Source organism: Sinohyriopsis cumingii, chromosome 10 (assembly GCF_028554795.1).
Source record: "Sinohyriopsis cumingii isolate HCF-2022 chromosome 10, ASM2855479v2, whole genome shotgun sequence".
Lineage (NCBI taxonomy): Eukaryota > Metazoa > Mollusca > Bivalvia > Unionida > Unionidae > Sinohyriopsis > Sinohyriopsis cumingii.
In genome coordinates this window covers 58520759-58533381 of record NC_142970.1, presented here as the reverse complement: position 1 = coordinate 58533381, position 12623 = coordinate 58520759, and the positions used below count along the sequence as shown (strand labels likewise).

Here is a 12623-nt window from a genome sequence, read left to right as displayed (position 1 = left end):
TGATTCAAAAACCAGGTTTATGATTCTATTATGAAAATATTCAATAGTATCAGCTATATTATTTAAAATTTCTACTCGTTTCATAATTTCTTCACGCGTAGATGTCAAATCGGACAAATATTCATGAAAAAGAATACGTAAATTAACTAGTTGTTCTTCGTGATCTGAATTTATGATATGAATGACATTACTGATATTTATATCGTAAAATGAATTACCGCCATCAACGTTGTGTAAGAGCCAGTAGTACTCACCAGTTTTCTCGACACGAAATTGATCCCGTTTATCCCATACACGTTTTTCTATGTTCCACCAGAAACTTGTATAATTCATTTTAATATTATGATGAAAACTTTTCGATGATGTAAAATCATCCCGAGTTGGTTCTGGTAGTTCTTCATACACCGGGGGAATTTCAGGCCAGCCTAGTACAGATCTGATTGAAGATTGATAAATATCAACGACGTAATCGGGAGAATGTATTTCAATCGTCGAGGACAGGGTCGGTTCATAAACATTAATTGATATTTTTGCTTCTTTTCCCGTTATTGATTTTATTCTACGCTGAAATTCCTCATTGATTTGTTCGACCTCATAACTGCCAGTTGGTATTCCAACAACAACCCAGTCAGGTGTTCCATCGGGTTTATTTTTACTAGCAAATACAAGCGAATTATTTGCTGGTGTACCATGAAATGATTTTGATCTGATATTTGGCCAGCTGTAATATACCCGTAATTGCACTAGTGCTATTTCTTTTACTGGAATTGCAGTAGGAAAATTAACACTAAATTCAGGATTAGACGAACTTACCGAGATCATCGTTATCTTTGGCGGAGTTGTCTTGGTCACGATCTGCTGGAGTAATTCTGTCATTATTAATACTTGTATCTTTAATACCGATACCCTCGTCGTATATTTTAGTCATCATTGAAAACTCGAAATCAGATATAATTCCATCACTAAGACTCGCTGATAACGAGGATAATTTCGAGTATGCTACCGTCGCTGTGTGTAATTTTATTTTGTAATCGGATAATTTTTCGTTCGTGCAAGTACATATTTTTTTTGCGATGATATTAAGCACACCTGCAATAGTTGTTGCTGCTGAAATACAAATAGTTACAGCTGCTGGTGCCATCATTGTCACCGCTGATAATATGACACCGGTTCCAGCAACAACAGCGGATACTGAATAAACAATTACATCAGCGATAACTAATCGTCGTCGATATTTTTGTACTTTTACTGTATATTGTTCGACTCGATCTTTTAGCGCCGCCTGCCATTCACGCGCTTGATTGTACCTGTATTGTGCACCGTCCATATATATTTTTATGCAGTAACTAATTGAGGTGTTTCAGCTACAAATTCCAAACACCACCAGTAAGATGTTGCGGTTAATTTCTCATCAGCTGCTTCCAGAATAAATATTTCTTCGGTTCCGCTATTTAATATAACAGATACAACCCCCGAAAACCTATCGGTTGAATGACGCCATGGAAACGTTGTAAATATTTCAAATTTTGCAGCACTAAACACAGACAGTCTGTACACGCCAGTGACTGTTGCGGTATATTTGATGGTTTTATTTTGCTGTGACCATGTTGCAAAACCCGATGATACCGTGTATACGATGTTTGTGATATGCCCGGGAGTTATTCCAGCTGGAATTTTAATCAGACTGGTTTTGTTGACAATCTCAGGAATTCCCGCTACGATATTTTGCTGTGTTTGTTTGATCGTGTCTAAGGTTAGTTTTGATATCAACGAGTTTTATATCAATGGTGTGCGGAGTGCCAAAGAATTTATCAATGGATTCGTCGCTTTTTGAAAATTTCTTCGAAATCTTGCAAAAGCGCCCACGTGAACATCATACTCGGCCCGCAGCGTGGATAGTTTTCCATCCACGTTGTCGACGTATTTTTTTTTGTTGCTGCGTCTTCGTCAGATGTTGGATCTCTTAAAACTACTATTTTATTTCCGTTCATGCTGAGTTCACCCGTCATTATGTCGCCGGTGTTTTTCACGCGATTAGCAACGCTTCTTGCAATTTCATTTCTAATTGTTGCTAATGATACACTTGAATCTCTGATTTTGCCGCTGTCAGTAAACACGGGAATATTATCCGTAACTGCACCGAGTACTCGTCGAACTATATCATTCCATTTGATATTGCTCGTTTTTAGTTTACCATATCGATCTTGAAAAATAACAACTTCATCTGGGTCAACTGCAGCCAGGTTCATGATATCAGCGAGGTCATCTTTAGTCGCATACTTCGACAGATCAACGTCGGATTTTTTTTTCTTACTGATAGAAGATCTTCCGTAAATATCAACCATTATAATAAGACCTGTTGTTTAAAACGCTTTACGCGCAACGAATCGGTTACTTGCATAATCATGCACAACTTTATGTGGTGGTTTGGATGATTTCGATATAGCGTACATTAATTACTTCACGGCCGCATATTGGCGGATCTGTCATTGTTTGTGTGGGTAGCGTTGAATACCAAACTTTATAACCAGAGGTTCTTGCGTGAAGTGGTTCGACATACTTGATAAATTCAACGGGTGGAGCTAACCCGTACGAATCAAAATAAACGATTCCACGTGGATCAACCGCGTATGATACCCAATGAGTACCGGGTCCTGAATTCGAGTCTAGATTAATAATACCTGTTTCGAGCTTGTTTGGTTGTTCCGGTAATTGATCTCGCATAAAAACACCTCTAAAGGCTTTTATTTTTAATTTTTTAGCAGCATCAAGTAAATCAAAATTTGATGCTGGAACGTCTAACGTGGAAGCCTTAGACCTTTTCCCCAACGAGATCCTGGCAATCTTAAGCCGCATCCCTTTTTTTTGTATCCATTTCCTGTTGCTTTCTTTAGTGCCATACCAGCAGCTGTTCCAACAGCACCTAACGCGGCTGCTTTTGCTACGGCTGGAGCAGCAGCAGCTATTAACGCTGGAATAGCCGCAAGAAGTGGAAATATACCACCTATTTTAACCATGTCTTTTATGGCGCTCGGGGAAAGATGAAATTGAACTCCAGTTTTTGATTCCAGGGCTTTATTGAAATGTTTAATCTGATTATTTGTCAACGATAATTTGTTTGGACCACCACTAATCTGATCTCGTTTTAGTGATATTTTAGTTCGCATTTGTTGGCGGTTTTTGATTGAAGCTTTTTTACCTGACCAGGAGTCAGAGTAACATTAACATGACTATACGACATTTTTATATAAATAATATTTTTCTGAATAATTAAAGATTTTCCACTGGTGCATCAACGACTCTCATTCGACCACTACCGCCTTCAAGTAACATGGTTTTATCGCTAAGTATGACCGCGATTGCTCTGTAATTAATATTACCGGTATTTAATGTTGCTTTGAGATGTATATCAATGACAGATTGTTTTGATAGATCAAGATGCTCCAATGAAAAATAATAAATCGGATATAAAGTTCTGAAATCATGTTGCGATATTTGCAATCCAGTATCCACGTTTTGATCACGTCCCATGAAAGACATTAAACGATGATATACACGTCCTATATGATTTTGTTCATAATTTAGTTGTATATTTTCTGTTGGTTCTTGTTCGTTTATCCGTAAGGAAATATCTGTGACACCTAGTTTATCAAATATCATGTGAGTATATTCTTGATTACCTAAACGATCGATAGTCTGAAACGCAATAAAAATATGTCGTGGTGCAGAAACACCCTGTTGTGATGCTATATGCCATGTAAACTGACCGTTAACGTTAGTTTGCATGCTATCCGTGCTTGTTGTTAACCATGACAACAAAAATTTACCACCAGTGTCCATGACAGAAATCAACTTTTGTTCTTCTGCAATCGTTGGAGTCATTACCGGCATCCACAGTGAAAGTTTCGATAATACTACTTTACCAGCATCACCAGCGGGTCTCCACAGAGCATCATTATCATCACCTTTTCTCACAAGAACAACCGTGTGTCTAGCTCCAAAAATAACCTTTCTAACATTTCTACAAAATCCAAAAATATGCGATAGTGGAATTGTACATGAAAATCTTCTATCGGCTCCTAGCAACATTTTTTTGCGCGTTGCAAATCCCAAGTTAAAATCTGGATTAGCACCATGAACTACTGGCGCCACATCAGCATCAGCGTTATTGGCATGATTTCTTGGTCGTCTTATATTATACGGATCATCATTGGGGTGACCAGCATTATCTTTCACAAACATCATTGTAGGACCTGCTGATCTTGTATAATCATCAGAATATCTTGCTAATCCTATTATTGTTGTAGCAACGTCGACATCTTTCTGAATTGATTCAATATTTTTTCCATCAATCATGTAAGTGGCGCTATCAAACAGTGCCATGATCCCGTTGTTGACAAAACCAACTTTCATCGCATCTCCGTAATTAGCATCGTTTGCTCTTACAATTGTACCTTCTACCTCAAGAAAAGCATCAGCGGGTAAAAAGTATCTACTTGTGTCATGAACTTGTAGTTCAATTCTTCCACGTTGATTTGGTACTCGTGCGTCATAAGAATAAAACTGATAATCACGTACCGATTCATCCTTAAGGACGGGTGCTTCCATGTCAAATGCTGTGTCGGATACGCGCTTGAACATTTTATTATAATTATTTTCGTCTAACACGTTGATTACCGCGTTCGGGAAATTCCACTTCCGGATATCAAACTTGAGATATTATTTCCAGATTCACCGAGTCCTTGATCTGCTAACGCTGCTAGTTTTTGATTTGCAGCTTGATTTATTATTTTACTGACATCTGCAGGCATCACCTCAGTACTTGGCAATTTTACTGGTGGTTGTCGTTTTCGTCGCAATAATCGTGCTAGTCTTTCTTTGATCGCCGAGAACGCCTTACCAGCAACATTGATAATTGCACCAGGAGCTTTATCACGAACAATATCAATGGCCTTCATCGATAATTGTTTTGCAACGGGTGCTACTTTTGGAGCTATCCTTGTAAATAATCCCTGAATAACATCACCAAGTCCATCTCCGTAAGTAGCTCTGTAGATTGGTAATCGTGAGTTTACCGCTCTGACCTGTACAGGTTTGCGATGATTATTATGTATGATCATCTTATTTTTATTTACCATTTATCTAACAACTAGTCATCAACAAGTTCATCAATAAGTTCTCGGTAAACGCAGATATCCATGATACCACCTTGAAATAATCGTCGACAAATATCAGATGCTTCATTAATTATTTCTGGTGAATTATTTCCGGCACGTTTTCCTCCTATGAGAACCTCTAACCGTGACACATCATTAATGGTATTATCAGGACAAACAAAATTGTTTTCTTCCGATGTAGTCAGAAAACCACTACCAACAGCGCTCGGAGGATCATCATCATCCCCCCTTGCCAACGTCCGTTCTCTTTCTTCTCTAAACTCCTCAATTGGTTTCCTCAATACAGCACTTCGTCGGGCGTACAATCGCTGCAGAGGTGAAGGTTCTTGCTGTGGTGGAGAAAGTTTCCACTGGGAGGGTTGTTCTTGTTCCAGTCTCTCTCTATAAAGTCTTTTTACTTCTCTATCAAGACTTTCGTATTCTGAACCTCTAGTTTGTTTTGTTTTGTTGTAACGTACGCGATATATCCATTTAATGAAATTATCATCATTTGTTTTTTCATGACCGGATTTTAAAATACTAGATTTATCAAATATATTATTTAATATCATCTCAGGTAATTTTTCTTCTTTAGTATTTCTAATTTTTTTAACAACCCCTTCGTTAAATTTTACAATCAATTTTGGATTTGCTTCTACTGGTTCGGGTTTAGATGCATGTTTTTTTTTGCACGTCGGCGAGTTCAGTACGAAGTTCTCCAATTTCTTCAAGTATTTTCTCACCAACAGGTGGAGGCTGAGCCGCAGCTATATCAACTGGAAGATCTCGTAAAATCTCCTTTACCTGTTTAGTTCTTCTTGCTATTTTTTCAGTCTGCGCTGCAGTTTGTTTTGATACCGGAAGAAGATCTTTTTTGATGACAGTTGTAACTTTCTCAGTAGCTGCAGTGACGGGTTTAAACAGTTTTTCAGTGTCCTCTTCGTATTCAACTTGTGCTTCTTCCTGCGCTTGTAGATTTTTTCTGAATGAGTCTCTGACAGGAAGAAATTTTTTAATTGCTTCTAATCGTTCTCGAGCTATTCTTGCAGTATGAGATTCCGAATGTACCATTTTATTATAACATAATGATTTAATTAATATCAGCAGAAGAGGTTTAAATTTAATTAAAAAGATATCATTCATATAATGAACAACTGTGCGTGGCTGCGTCAAGGAACCACTAACAAATGTGATAAAAAATGCCGTGGAGAATATTGCAAAAAACATAATTATCTTATAAAGAAAAATCCTCATGCTGGTCCACAAAGTTGTGTTGGATGTAACAACGGCGTTAGAGGATTATATCAGATTTGCAAAAATTGCGGTGGAGATCGATACAGAAGTTTGATGATATATTATAAACACAGAAAGAACATAAATCCAAAAATAGAAAAACCACCATCAGAACTTGAATATTACTTGAAACATAGAACAAATAAAGATGAAACAGATGAGGAAAAACGACAGCGAGAACGCGTTAAGAAATATTCATCAAACTTGGTATGGTGGTAAATTTACATAAATTAATAGCAGCAGAGAGGGTACCTACCAACGCTGGTCGTCAAAAAAATAAACAAAAAAAATAAATAAACACGTAGAGTACTTTATTTTTCAGCTACTATTTCGAACTGAGGTTTTATTAGTATAATCGGCCATTACTGAAATAAAACATCTCAAGGAAACGTTAATTTGTAAAAATCTGGACCTTTCTACGAGATGATTTTATTTGTTTGTTTTTATTTTTTTTTTGTCGGAATTCTATGGTCTGTTCACCCTCTCTGCTGCTACTTCTGACATGCTAAAATGTGTATAAATGTGTATATTACATATTTCATATATGTATTTGTTGACCACTATAGTTACACATATTAATTCATTTGAAGTTTGTGAGTACGTGTGCGAGGACACATGAGTGTGTGTAAGAGACATTAAAAAAAAATAACCTTCTAACATAACCTGTTATAAAAATTGAGCAACACTTGGCAGAGGGGTCGTTTAAGGACAAATAAGTTATCATCGATAAATAATAATAATAATAATAATAATAATAATAATAAATATTATTATTATTATTATTATTTCTTCGCGTACATGTTATAGATATTTTGAGCAAATGCGTACCGATGTAACAGCGAGAACGGCCCCTTAACAAACGATACCCTTACATGGGCCTCACATACCAGTTCTTCACCTTTACAAGTTTTAAGTTTAGCCCCGTCTTCTTGACTATCGATTTTCCATCGGGAACTGTGTGGAAACTGAAGGACGTAGGTTTTGTAAACTATAGTGCATTATTTACAGATCATCAAATGATATCCTTGGTGTATTGACCGGAAGTACAACGCCTAGTGTAGGTAAGCCATAACCAACCCCTCCCTCCATTTTTATCCAGTATCGTCATTAGTGTTATACTCATACAGACGTTGAATTAATCTCCATTTTCCATTATCATTGTCACAGTATTCTTTTTGTGATCGGACAGTGTAGCTCTCCACCGTGTACTCGGCCTCGAGATCTGGCTATTTTCTCTCTATCAGCCGAACGTGTGTACCTCACCCTCCGCCCATTTCCTCGATCGCTTGTCTTCTGCTATGACAGCCAACCAAATATAAGTCTGCCTCCTGAAACAGGGAGGTCTTTAGACGACCTCCTCAGACTTTCTGTTTTAAAGACACATGTATCAACCGGCCTGACTTTGTTTAAAAACGCAAGTGCATTGTAAAACTGATCCCACCCACCCCCGTTTTGAAACGATATAACGTGATGCATATTATTAGATCCTGTTCATGTATAAATTTTGTGTGTAATACTTGTTGAAAATAAGATAGCTGACCAAATGCTATTTATAATTCCTTTACTCAGCCTATCTCCTGAACGTTGTTGACATCATTACAATGTAAGTAATTACAACTGAATTACACAATATTACCAAATATCTCCTTTCGCTGTGGGGCCCAATAGAGGGTTTGTATATCATAGATATTGCAATACTTCATTATTACTACTTTGAAAGTTGGGTGTCTGGCACATTGAATAATAAAGGGACCCATCATGCTACTATTCCACGGTAATACAGGGACCAATCATATCTACTATTCCACCGTAACACACACACACACACACTTTATATATATATATATATATATATATATATATATATATATATATATATATATATATATATATATATATATATATATATAAGGTGCGTATGTGTCTGTGTGTGATTTGCATTCTGTATGTGTATGTATGTTTTGTAACATTATGTTTGAGATTCATTGAATTCATTCCACCTTCCAAACATCACAAATATGGCGGCTGATGACGTCGTTCGGGAACTATCTATCTACTATATATATATATATATATATATATATATATATATATATATATATATATATATATATATATATATATAATGTTTATTGACTGATTTATGAGCTTTGCCACGCCCAGGAACTGTCAGAGTTGCCCCGTGCCCCCCCCCCCCCCCAGCAGTCGTACAACCAGAGCCTTTAAAGACCTTTACGCCTTTAAATAATGTCAAAATTTAAGCAGAGCTCCTTTCTTTGCTTTAAAAAAAAAAACAAAAAAAAAAAACAGTAAAACAAAATACGATTTTCATACTTCAGAATTCGTTGGCCCCCCCCCCCCGAATTTTGCAGCCTAAGACAGTGCTTCTTTTTGTAAAATCTGTCAATTAGTGACATTTCTCTCAAGTGCGTTTATAATATCGCACGCGCGTATATAATTAACGTATGAGTTTTTATTATTAACCGCATGCGTGTTTATGATTAACCGTATGCAATGCGAAAGCACGTCATTACTTAAAGACAAATGTTTTGATGACAAATCTTTAATGTTGCACATGGTTTCAATGGCTTCCTTATTCGGGTCTAGGTTAACCCTAATCCTACATTTGTTCGGGGCTAGGTTAACCCATACCCTACATCTGTTCAGGGCTAAATTAACCCTAACGTACATTATTGCGGGGTTAGGATGACCCTAACCTGAATCCTACATTATTCTGGTCTAGGTTAACCCTATCCCCAACCCTACATTATTTGGGGCTAGGTTAACCCTAACCTTACAATTCTTCGTGGCTAGGTTAACCCTAACCTGAATCCTACATTATTCTGGTCTAGGTTAACCCTATCCCCAACCCTACATTATTTGGGGCTAGGTTAACCCTAACCTTACAATTCTTCGTGGCTAGGTTAACCCTAACCTGAATCCTACATTATTCTGGTCTAGGTTAACCCTATCCCCAACCCTACATTATTTGGGGCTAGGTTAACCCTAACCTTACAATTCTTCGTGGCTAGGTTAACCCTAACATGAATCCTACATTATTCTGGTCTAGGTTAACCCTATCCCCAACCCTACATTATTTGGGGCTAGGTTAACCCTAACCTTACAATTCTTCGTGGCTAGGTTAACCCTAACATGAATCCTACATTATTCTGGTCTAGGTTAACCCTATCCCCAACCCTACATTATTTGGGGCTAGGTTAACCCTAACCTTACAATTCTTCGTGGCTAGGTTAACCCTAACATGAATCCTACATTATTCTGTGCTGGGTTAACCTTGACTCGAATGCTACATTATTCATGTCTACATTCTTAGTTAACCCTAACCATAATCCTACACTATTCGTGTCTGGGTTAACCTTAACCCGAACCCTACATTATTAGTTGGGTTTTTTTTTTTTTCATCTTACCGTAAAACAAGATCACACATGACAGAAACATTGTCCGCGCATCGAAATCGTTCCACCTATCCATTTCGTTTTCGTATTTACAATTTTAGCTCAAGTAATACATTGGCAAGAATATTTATTCAAATTAGCACAGGTAATAAATTGTCAAGGATATCTATTCACGTTAGCACAGGTAATAAATTGGCAAGAATATTTATTCACGTTAGCACAGGTAATAACATGTTTGAGATTGCACGATATATCGGTTGTAGTTATAGTTGTTGTAGTGGTTAACGACATTTTTCAATACAATACAGGCTATACATGGCGGCCAGTTTAACTGGTGGAGGAAGAACCCAGGAAAACCCCGGGAAGAACCACCGACCCACGAGAAGCTAATGGCCTAGAATATAGGAAATACTGGAACCGAAAGAAGTCCTTATAATAAATTCATACATTTTGTAGGAAGGTCATTGGAAACAAGATGGCCGCTATCGCTTAACCAGTTTGAAGCAGCTGATTTTAGTGCCGTTTTCACGATATTTTTGCTTGTTGCCTGTTTTCATCTACGTTATTGTGTTCATTATGTATTGGCTGTTAAATGCGTATGTGTTTCTTCATCTCCTTGTTTTGGAAATGAGAACAATTTGACCTTTTCTCAGCTGTCTTGCTCCACTGTTTTTGAACAAACCGCCATCACGTGATACTCGCCAGTCAACCCGTTTATGCTATGATGGACCCTCATTAATTGCTTTAAATGATCACTCCTTGGCTCTCCAAACTACATTGTGCTCTAGACTAAACGAACTAGGACTACATTCATCATTACCTTAATGTAAACAGAAGCAGAAAAAGAAACGTTGTTTCAAAGCAGGCCGGCGTAGAACAGGAAGAAGAATTCCTGTTATCTCCCTTACTTCGGCTCAACAATTAAAAAAAAGCTCGACCGTTAATTTAGATAACCTAATTCAAATCCCAATTAATTCGTCAACCTTTGTGTCAACTATTCAAGAGATACCTCTGCGTATTGCATTATTCAATGCCCATTCATTAGGACCACCGGAAAAGAACACAGAAATAGTTAATTGTGTCAACGACCAGAATATTGCCATCTTTTTCCTGATAGAAACATGGCTAAAAACATCAGGCGATGAGCCCAAGTGTCTGGATCTAACACCCACTGGTTACTCCATCAAGTCGTTCCCCCGTAATTCTCGCGGAGGTGGAATTGCTGTCATCACAAATAACTCCATGATAAAACGTCTTAACTACACCACAGCATTCAGTTTCGACCACACATCGTTTGAACTAGTCCAAACCACACTCACACTGGAGCAAAGGTCAGTCAATTTTTTCTGTGTATACCACCCATCCTCCTAGTAGAAAAAACAAGCTGGCTGACTCTCTCTTGTTTGGAGCAGTTTCCGAATCTCCTGAACTATGGAAATTCGATAGGTGACAACCTGATTATTCTTGGAGATTTCAACTTTCACTTTGACTGTCCCGGAAACCCAAATACATAAAAATTCATAGATTCCATTAATGTTTTCAACCTCAAACAATCAGTTAGCCAACCCACCCATAGACATGGTCACATTTTAGACTGGATTCTTCATAGACCTGATGATAACATTATACGGTCCTTCCTCGTATCCGATGACCTTGCATCAGATCACCTCTGCATTATATGCCATCTTGACGTATCAGTCCCTAACCCTCCACCTTTATCTGCTACTAAGAGAAATCTCTGTATGATAAATAGAACCAAATTTTAGCACGACATCCAAGCTAACCTAACAGCTTGCTTACCTCCTACCGCAGAACAACTCGATAACTGCCTGCGTTCATTGCTTGACAAATATGACCCAGCTACCATGTGCAGAGTATCAATTCAAAAGTGTTCTCCATGGTATAGCAGTGTTAGGGACCAGCTTCGCACTGCTAAAAGAGACCGCCGTAAAGCTGAGAGGCTTTGGCTTTCCACCAGACAAACTATTCATGAGCAAATCTCTGAAGCCGCTAAGAAGAATGTCACAAATATAGTCCATGCAGCGAAATCAGCCTACTATACTACTAGGATCATGGAAAGTTTCAGCTGCAAAGAGCTCTTCGAGATTACTAACAAGCTAATGTCAAGGAACAAATCTACATCACTTCCAACTACCTTCTCTCCAGTCGACCTTCCGGACATGTTTGCAAATTTCTTCCGTGACAAAGTACAAACCATTAGAGATAAGCTCGACACCACAATTTCATTTGACTCGTCGTCACCATACAGTTGGGATACAGATTTTGAGCGGCAACCATTAGCAGCATTTGATCCTGTCTCTATGGATTTCGTACGTACAATCGTGATGAAGAGTGCACCAAAGTCATGTGAACTTGATCCAATTCCAATATCACTGCTGCTTGTGTGCTTAGATCCAGTATTGCCTTCACTAACTGATGTTATTAATACGTCTCTCTCATCTGGGGAATTCCCATCATTTTTCAAAGCTGCCACTGTAAAGCCTCTGCTGAAGAAACCAACACTAGACCATAACGATTTAAAGAACTACCGCCCAGTTTCTAATCTCTCATTCATATAAAAAAAAATCTTAGAAAAGGCTGTTCTATCCAAGCTTGTATCGCCTCTAAATTCAGTCTTTTTAGCAATGTACAATCTGCACATCGCCCAAGCCACAGTACTGAAACTACTCTTCTAAAAGTAGCTAATGACATTCTCTCTGCGTTGGATAGCGGAAAGATTACAGTCCTCACCCTCCTT

The 12623-nt window shown here is 37.9% G+C and overlaps 1 protein-coding gene across 2 annotated transcripts in view; it reads left to right on the top strand.

Moving 5' to 3' along the window:
* Positions 1-7277: 7277 nt before the first annotated feature.
* The window catches only part of LOC149790205 (BTB/POZ domain-containing protein 6-like), a 40676-nt gene continuing 35330 nt past the window's right edge, over positions 7278-12623 (top strand). Inside the window, exon 1 of one of the 2 annotated variants that reach the window (XM_089972208.1) lies at positions 7278-7506. The gene's annotated coding sequence lies outside the window, so the exon portion shown is untranslated. Of the gene's footprint in view, positions 7511-12623 lie in introns of both variants that reach the window. The other variant, XM_089972207.1, reaches the window with a different exon arrangement.